This window comes from Vitis riparia, chromosome 1 (genome assembly GCF_004353265.1).
Source record: "Vitis riparia cultivar Riparia Gloire de Montpellier isolate 1030 chromosome 1, EGFV_Vit.rip_1.0, whole genome shotgun sequence".
NCBI lineage: Eukaryota > Viridiplantae > Streptophyta > Magnoliopsida > Vitales > Vitaceae > Vitis > Vitis riparia.
This window is the reverse complement of record NC_048431.1, coordinates 9,177,452-9,186,840: the sequence shown is the minus strand read 5'-3', so window position 1 is coordinate 9,186,840 and position 9,389 is coordinate 9,177,452. Positions and strand designations below refer to the sequence as shown.

The window sequence follows — 9,389 nt, the reverse complement described above, 5'->3', positions numbered from 1 at the left end:
AAAACCCATCCTCTTAGCAGTCTTTGGAAAATTAACACTACCTTACATTACTTATAAGAGATCATGGTTTAAAAACAAAAATAACATTTTTACACTAGACGGGCTGTGTGGTTTATTAAGAACAGTAGGAGTTGAAATACATGGTCACAATGTAAAGGCATGTATAATACCACAATCTCTTGCGAAGACTTCAGATGGTACTGACTACTGAAGCAGAAAGACCACACCCAGTGCCAATTCTGTAACTTAATACACATCATTATAATAACAGGAAAATGAGAAGGAACCAAAAGGTGGCTTCAAGCTTTCAGCTGGTGGTGGCTGACAACCTATGCATTGCCATGAAAAGCCTTTTATAGATAGTTCACAAAACCAGACTAATAGATGATTATAGAGGCAGATGATGAACAACAAATGGGAAAGGAAAGATTAACCCGAAAAGGAATTCCCAGTCAAGACAGAAATCAGAGAGTATAATGAGGGTGGACCGCAATGTCCAAACCCCTCAGCTTTGCAAAAGACTCGATCTTTCCTTTCAGAGTGTGAATCTCCCTTAGCCTGCACAGCAGAGAAAGTTTAGCAATGTGAGTAGTATCGGAACATGTCCCTTTCAGATTGTGAAGCGTTATGCAAAATGCCACTATCCAGTGTGAATAGAGAGGAGTCTTTTTGTAAAAACCTTGGAACTGAAAATGACTGAAATGTTTGTCATTTACAAAGCTAGAGTGCTTAGAAGCAGAGGATTTGAACTCACATTCCCTTCAATGGGAGAGGAATATTGAAGAAAGACTAACCTTGCAATCTCTGCACGTCTTTTAGCTTCTTCAGCCATGACGCTAGTCTCCCCATAAGTGTTCCGTCCAAATGGTACCTTTGCTTCTGTAGATTGAAGCCCATGAAGTGTCCGCTGCTCGGCTGCCCAAGCAGCCTCGCGGGCTTCCTTACCAAAGTTCTTTTGGTTGCTGAATGCCGTCTGAAAAATTAAATACATCACCAAAACTCAGAGATAACAGCAAAAATCAGAAACAAGCCCCTTTTAGAACAGTAACTGGGAAACTAAAGACAACACCATAGCAAAGCAAACCCAATTCAACTTTGAGCTTCAACTAAATTCTCATCAAGGCACAGTTCAGTTATGAAAAAGGATATTTGGAACTCACTCTTTGATCTAGCATCAGACCCCAGGCTCTCCCGCTAAGTGCATATCGCACACCAAATTTGATGGGATCAAGCAACATATAAGTCAGAATGTTGTAGAGCCAAATAACACTAGTCCAACCCCAGCCAATCTTTTTAATCCCAGCAAGTTTCCATGATAATGTGGCAGATATCACAGTTGCAACCTGCAAGGATGATAAATCATTAGCTTAAAACTAAGCATCCCAGTCTCTCAAGTGAAAAACAAAAATTACCCTGCATATGGAGCATTAGCAAGAAACATGAAAACAAGCAAGGTTCAAAATATAATGTCACAAATATATAGCAATAATAGCTTACTGCCAAAAAGTCAGTACAATGTAGAAGCAGAAGATTAAGCAGGCATTGGAAACTAGAAGGGTCATATTTTGTTTCCAAAACTCCTTTTGAAAGAGGAGTTCATTTTGTAGCATCCGTTTCACAGTTCTATATTTCCTTTATCCATTGAAATTATGCAAACTTAAAACAGTTTCTAACTCATTTACCAATTGAGCAATGATGAAGGCAGCAACAAGAGCAAGACCAGGTCTATCCATGAAAGACCAGCCCCTGGAGCGAGTCACAAATAGTAAAGCCTGGCTGATGGTGCTAACTTGAAGGTACACTGCAGATGCCAACTGTGCATGCAGATGATCATGGGTTTTCTCATCTGAGAGATTGTAGTGATGCTTGTTGAAATTTGTTACGTGGAAGTTTTTCTGAGGGAACAAAAAAAGAAATGTTAAATCATATTTCTTTCGCCAGCAAGCTCAAGTAAGTGCCCAGATAATTAGTGTAAAGAGCAATAGATTGGTTGCACAAATTAGACATTTTTTACTTAATAAAGAAGTTCAAAATTAAACAAGAGGTTCTACCGCAAAGAAACTGGTTTCATAAGCTACCCAGAAGAATACAACTGTCATTAGGGCAAGGTAAGTTCCTATGACAATCCCAGTCGCAAAAATTTCACTAAGCTTCCAACTGTCAGGAACTGGAGATGGCTTGACCCTGTCTTTGGATATTGTCATGATAGTACCTGACAACAAGTTCTCAAGTTGGGTAATTAGGAAATACAAGGGAATGAGAATTTTAATCAAAAGATGGTTCCTAAATATTGTCAATCATCATGAATCACACAAATAGAAGCATAAGAGACTAGTAATACTAACCATCATTAAGAACGGCAATAATGAGAACCATGAAAGGAGGGAAATTGAACTTCCAGAATGCAGTGAGCAACAGAAAACCAAGCTGTTAATAACCCAGTTCCCAATCAGAAATGACCATTATAGCAGGCACATAATTAAATAAAACTCCTATATTCAATCCAAGGAAAAGCAAATAATAGGGGCAACTTACAACAATACGTATTGTGATAGATACTGCATATATCTGGGAAGAAAAAACGGGGAAAAAAGAAACTTTTAAGCATTAAAGATCATGGAGCACAAGTTTCTGCTAAGAGAACTTTCCTTGAATGAAAAGAAAATCTCTTTTTACCGTGTAGTTCTTCATTCTTTGAAATATTGAACGACTGGTTAATACAGCACTGATGATTACACTTAGCCCAGGCTCTGTCAGAACTATGTCAGAAGCACCTCGAGCAGCATCTGTTGAATCTGCCACAGCAATTCCTATGTCTGCTTTCTTTAAGGCAGGTGCATCATTGACTCCATCACCCGTCATCCCAACAATGTGTTTTCTTGATTGTAATCGCATCACAATCTCATACTTATGTTCTGCATGGAAGGATGGATCAAAACCAGTTGTGCAAAAAGATTCACGAGGTCACATTTTATAACCAGCATATTTACCAGGAAAGACACCAGCAAAACCATCAGCTTTCTCAATAAGTTCATCAACTGGTAAGGTTGCAATGGATTGATCCTTATTATCACCAAGTAAAGATGATGAAGGGTACATGTTTGTGCCCATTCCAAGCCGTCTCCCAGTCTCCTTAGCAATTGCCAATTGGTCACCTGAAAAAGGATCCAATTGCAGCCACAATCATGATGCATGATCTTTCTTTTCTTTGGAAGATATAATGAAGATGCACTTTAAGGAATCAATTTCAAATAGAAAGAAAAAAATTCCTAAAGAAGATTGGTAAAACTTGGAGAGATTGGATTGCCGTTATGGTTTAAAGTGGATATACTGTGATGAAGTGCATGAAACTGAAACTGTATTAGTGTCAAGATAGATTGATTGTCTTCAAAATACACCAAGTTAAGAGACATGTATCAAGAGGCATGAGAAAAACTTATTTCAAATACAAGTGTTTGAAACTACAGAAGGATGTCTAAGAAATCCTAAGTAGCGATGAACACAAAATCCAATCTAAGAGAGACCTGAACTAACAATAAAGCACTCAGATTCTTCTCTGGCACTCAAACAACCACTTTTTCACATACATTCACACCCTTCTTTTTAAATCAAATACCATCAATTTGCAGCAGTTACAGAATCATCTGTTTTTTGGGCAGCTTGTTATTCTCCATTCTAATTTGTCAGAGGAACCAAGGATAATGATGGTTAACCAGAAAAACCTGTCAATTTGAGAGTTTATTTTATATGGGTACACTACTGCTTTGCATCCATTTTATTGTCTTTGTTGATAAGCTCATGAAGCATGTTTTTAAGATTAGTGAACCAGTTGGCAATAGTCTGCCAGATAGTACAAAAATTCATCTGAGAGTAACATTTTATATAGAATACACCCAGTTGACAGAATTAAAGACTCTTGAAGACAAATCATTCTAAATATAGAAATAGTTAGCTCCATGAGAGAATCAGCAGTAATGCTCACCTGTAATCATCTTAACACTTACTCCAAGATCTAGAGCTCTTCTAATTGTTTCAGCACTGTCATGGCGAGGTGGGTCAAATAGTGGGAGAAGACCAATAAATTCCCAGGGCCCACCAGGACTGTCTTTGGTGCCTGCAGGTACTTCCTGTAACAACAAGAACAGCCCCTAGTCCATTAATGCATTTGACGAACAAAATTCCAGAAGACACCAGCAAATGAATAAAAACCAAGTTACCTGACAAGCAACTGCAAGGGATCGAAGCCCACGCTCTGCAAATTTATCTATTATTAAATGTACTCTTCTTTCAATATCTGATTTTTTATGTGCCAGATTGAGAATCTACAAGTCACATGTAAAGGGACTCCAAAGTTTCAGAATCAATTGTATGCCAAAGGGTTCAAATCTAATAGTGAAAAGTTCTATACCTGCTCTGGTGCACCCTTGCTAGCTCTGTACATTTTGCCAGAGTTGTCAATGTATGTAAGCGCTGTCCTCTTATCAGTTGGATTGAAAGGAAGGAAGTGAACTTCTGTAATTCCAGCTCGTGCCTTGCAACAAAAGAACAGGAAAAAAATTCAACGGAAAGGATAATCAAATTTTCGAGTCTGTTTCACAAGCATGGAGAATGCTACTTATATGTATCAGCTGCAGCTTGTTATCCCACTCTATTCACACATAAAACTATGTAAGTCTAGAAGAAGTCTAATGACTTTCTTTTCTCTAATACAATATTAGGGCATTCCAGGCATACTAAAAAGATGCCCATTTTATTTGGGTACAACAAAAACAAGAGCAATAATGACACTGGAAGACCAATGATAACCTCAATATTCTTCAGTTTCTTCAAAAGGAAGAGAGAAAAAACCTAAGCAAAGAAGGGCTTGGAGACTTCTTGGTCCACAATGCTATTGCTCTAGGTTTATATACAACCAAAATATTTCTAAAGGAGCCTCAGGTGAGAAGACTCGCATGAATATTCTAATTAATAAGTTATAATACCTCATTAGGATCATCCAACATTGCCACAATTGCAGCATCAATAGCATCTTGATTCTCCAACCTTGAAGCTCTTGCAGCCATCAATACAACCATTTCCTTGTCAACACCTTTGGCAAAAACCTGTAGCAAAGTCAATCATGTCAATATATATTGCAAATCAAAATGGAAAAGACTAGTTTTGACAGATCAGAGTAAGCACATCGTTTCTGCAGCTCTTTAGATGCATTCTTCAGGAGTGCTAAAAGCTTCTAGCAAATATTGGTGTCTCAAATCTTATATGAAGATTCCAACACTAGAAGTAATATTTATAGTTTGAGCCACTCCACAATTATCCAATGCAAAAACTTATTGGACATACGATCTTGGAAGCTCTTACGAATGCAAGCTCACGCTAATGAAATTGAAACAACTCTCAGGCCATAGTTTTAGTATGGAACATCATACATATCACCAAAGTAAGCCCTTAAGTTGAATCACAGTTTTTTGCTATGTCAGTTAAGGAGATGGAAAATGGTATAAGAGGACAAGAGGTAGTACCTCGATCATATTCTTGTCTACTGTAAGCTTGTTGAGAGTTAAAGTTCCTGTCTTATCACTGCAGAGCACATCCATCCCAGCCATTTCCTCAATAGCTGTCATTCTCTTAGTTATAGCACCCTGCACAAGGGAGTGTTCAATTTTTTAGAACTCCCAGATTACTATTTGAATAATTTCTGCAGAAAATTTAAGGCAAAGGCACAATTCCAAAATGTTATATCAATTGCAGCTTCACAAACCTGCTTAGATAGGCGATGAGAACCAATGGCCATGGTAACAGACAGAACTGTTGGCATTGCAATTGGGATACCACCAATGAGTAGGACAAGCAGGTTATCTATTCCAGAACGATAATGTCTGTGTTGAACCCAATGTATTACAATGATCTCAATCACCATTCCAATGGCAATTGATCAGATGCAAAAGTTTCCAATTGAAGTTAAAACCTGAAACCATCAAGTAAAGTAATGACTCCCCAAATATACAAGGAGTAACAGGTTCCTTCTCACAGGTTGCATGCTAGATGTCATGTGATGTTATAAATTCCTTGTGCCTAATACTGTAAGTTTCACACTGATATTGCTTTGTTTGTAGATGCAAAATTTATGCCAGTGGCTTAAAGGTAGCAACACTTGTAGTGGTTTTCCGGTCCAAAAGTCCATAACTACCTGTTTTAGTCAATTATGAGGATTCAAAGTTTTAGGTATGAACCTGCTGAAAATGTCCAACATGTGTAGTGGTTTCCACAAGATGAGCTGCCTTTCCAAAGAAAGTATGCACTCCGGTTGCAATAACAACTGCTTCAATTTCACCTTGCTTACATGTTGAACCAGAGTAAACTCCCTCACCAGGATTTTTGGTTACCGGAAGCGACTCTCCTGTGAGAGCAGACTGAAAAAGAAGACTAGTTAGAAATACAGAGACTGAAGTCACTCAAATTTTGCTTTTATGAAATAAAATCTTTTTACAAACACTAAGTCACATAATTACTGGATAGAAGTTAAAACATGAAATATTATGTCAGATACTCCACATCTATCCATAAATAAAAGTTAGAACTATATCATTTATAGATTTCCAAACAAGTAATCCTGCTAAACTTCAGTATTTCTACCACATTGCAGTGGTAACACATTACACTACACTCTGGATAGAAGAAACATAAGCAACATCAAGTTCCTATTTTCAGGTTCAACAACCTCAACAGCTTGAAATACTAATTGTAATTGGTTCTTGACACCCTTGGGACAGGTAGATTTTTCTCTAAGAAGATGAACTGCAAAGTTCTTTAAGAATGAGTGTTGACCAACACAACTTGCATGCTTTTGCAGATAAGTAATGTGTAATTGGATAATATGTTGCCTTATCAGGCCAGTCACTTCAGATATTTAGTCCCTCAATCCCAAGACCGACAGATATTCTCCAACATTTTCTGGATATACATGTTTCATATGCATATTTCTGTCATCTGAAATCATCCCAAGGTCTCTTCAGAAATACTAATGGTGATTTCCTTAAAAAAATTACTACCATAAACTATAGAAATCGTGTCATTAGGACTGCAAATCCATAGTAGCACTTAGCAACACAAGGATCATGTTAGGCATAAGGCCGAATTTTATCAAAAGATGTGTAGGAATGCCTAAACATAGGAATGAGAGCTTCAGGGGGTTAACGAAAGGAAGAAAAGGAAAGACGAGTGAATAATTACAGTAGAAATTATGAAGTTCTAAGATGATGAAACCCATCTCTGTTTTTATTTAACATATTCCAAACCTACATCTTGGTTGATCTATTTTCAAGCCCATTGAGATTTTTATGCTTCCTTTTCCCGGGAGATTGCTGAAGTTTGTATGATTATTTGTCTAAGGTATATAACAATTAATATGAGAAAGATAATTTCCCATCAGTGACAGTTATTGAAGTCTAATGATGTGAAATTTCTTGGGGGGAAATGAAATAGCACAGCTAATCACCAGGATGATATTAACCAGCATTACATACAATGCATGATTACTAGAAGCTAAAGAATTGTTTTTATGAGTTTCTCTTTTGGCTGAGGGACTTGGCAAGTAGCTGTTACTCGGGCATATATAAGTAGAAGAGAAACAGCTTAGGGAAGGAATTTAAGGAGAGCAAAGCAGTTCACATGGAATTTTTCCAATGATCCTGTAACTTACCAGGATGTCAATTGATAACCTATATATACACTGGTGATGGACTTGAATACAGCACTCTGATTGCATAGAAAATTAGGATCTAACAGCAAGATTAGAAAATTAGAGGTCCTAATCAAAAGTTCCATAATTCGTATTATTTTTACTTATTTCCATTTATCATTTCCAATTCAATTCTGACATTTTCAGCTTGATTTCAGGTTCTAACCTATTCATCTCATCTGTTTAAAGTTCAAATGCACACATCTCAAACTGATCTGTAGAAAAAGTGACTGCAAAGTAGACATTCATAATCAGATTCACACATTTTTTGTTGGTTAATTTCACAATTTAACATAGCCAGATACCTGATCAATTTTCAAAGGATCTCCTATAAGTAAACGTGCATCAGCAGGGATGATATCTCCTAGTTTGATACTGATAATGTCTCCAGGAACCAACACAGAAGCATCTTCCTCATTCCATTGGCCATCTCGTAAAACCTGAAGATGCAGGTGATATTTTAAAGGAAAGCGGCACAGAAATAATGGCCCAGACAGTATGATGAAAACAACAGAATGAAATAGTTGGTGGAAAAGGTAAGATTGAAAGCATGTGAGGTTGTAAACCTTTGCTTTTGGAGCCAGCCGAGCCATGAGGGCTGCTGCTGCATTGCCAGCATTGTTTTCCTCTACAAAGCTGATGGTTGAATTGATAATGAGCAGTGCCAGAATGCCAACAAAGTCTGGGTAATCTACATCCTCATTCTGCACCAAAAATGTTTGCAACAATCAATACGAAGATTGGGTTCTGATTTCAATTCAATCAAATGTCTTCAAATGGGGATTTCTAACATAAACATAAGCTAGATATATAGACTTACCCCTCCATGTGCAAGAGCAATGGCCATGATTGCTGCGGCCTCCATAACCCACGAGAGAGGATTCCACATAAATCCCAAAAATTTGAGAATTTTATTTTCCTGAAAAGGAAATGACCCAACCACAAATCAAGAAGAAGTTGGGAACTTGACCAAAAATGAAACTGAATTTCTGGAAGGTGACAAGAAAGACTACAACTAGAGAAGAACACAAGTTGGGACCTTTTTCTCTTCAAGTTTGTTGTACCCAAACACATTCAATCGCTTCTCTACCTCATCCAAGCTGAGGCCCTCTTGTGTGCATTTTAGTTTCTTGAAAACTTCTTCAAGAGGGATGTTTTCCTGCCAACAGAGACTTATAAATTAGCACAGTTGACCAACCAAAATTGAAGGTTGAACCTCCAACCCAACTAGTAAAACTGTATTGCAGTTCTAAGATACATAGGCATCATGGCTCTAAATAGATGTTACTAGCAAAAAAAAAAAAAAAGAGAATACATGTAGCTGGCCAATACACAGCATTATATAACCAGGGAATGCAAGATAGTAAACAAGACAAAAGTAAAATAAGTACCAGATCAAGAATCTCCTTGCTGATAGCTTCAAGGGCAATTGCAGTTTTGTCCATTGTGGCTCTTCTAACACTGCAGTGGAAAGTTAGATAATCTGCAAAGTCCAATCTGGTCATCAAATTACTATGTAGTTCAGAAATTTACGCCAGCCAACACCCACACACTTTCCATTGTATGTTTCATAATTTATCTCATGTTAAGATATGTTTAAGGCTAAGAAATTGGATACAAGAAGATAAAATCTATGGCTCAAAATTAAAGT

General features: G+C 37.3%; 1 pseudogene; it reads right to left on the bottom strand.

Moving 5' to 3' along the window:
* Positions 1 to 230: 230 nt before the first annotated feature.
* On the bottom strand, positions 231 to 9,183 carry LOC117919348 (annotated as a pseudogene).
* Positions 9,184 to 9,389: the final 206 nt, after the last annotated feature.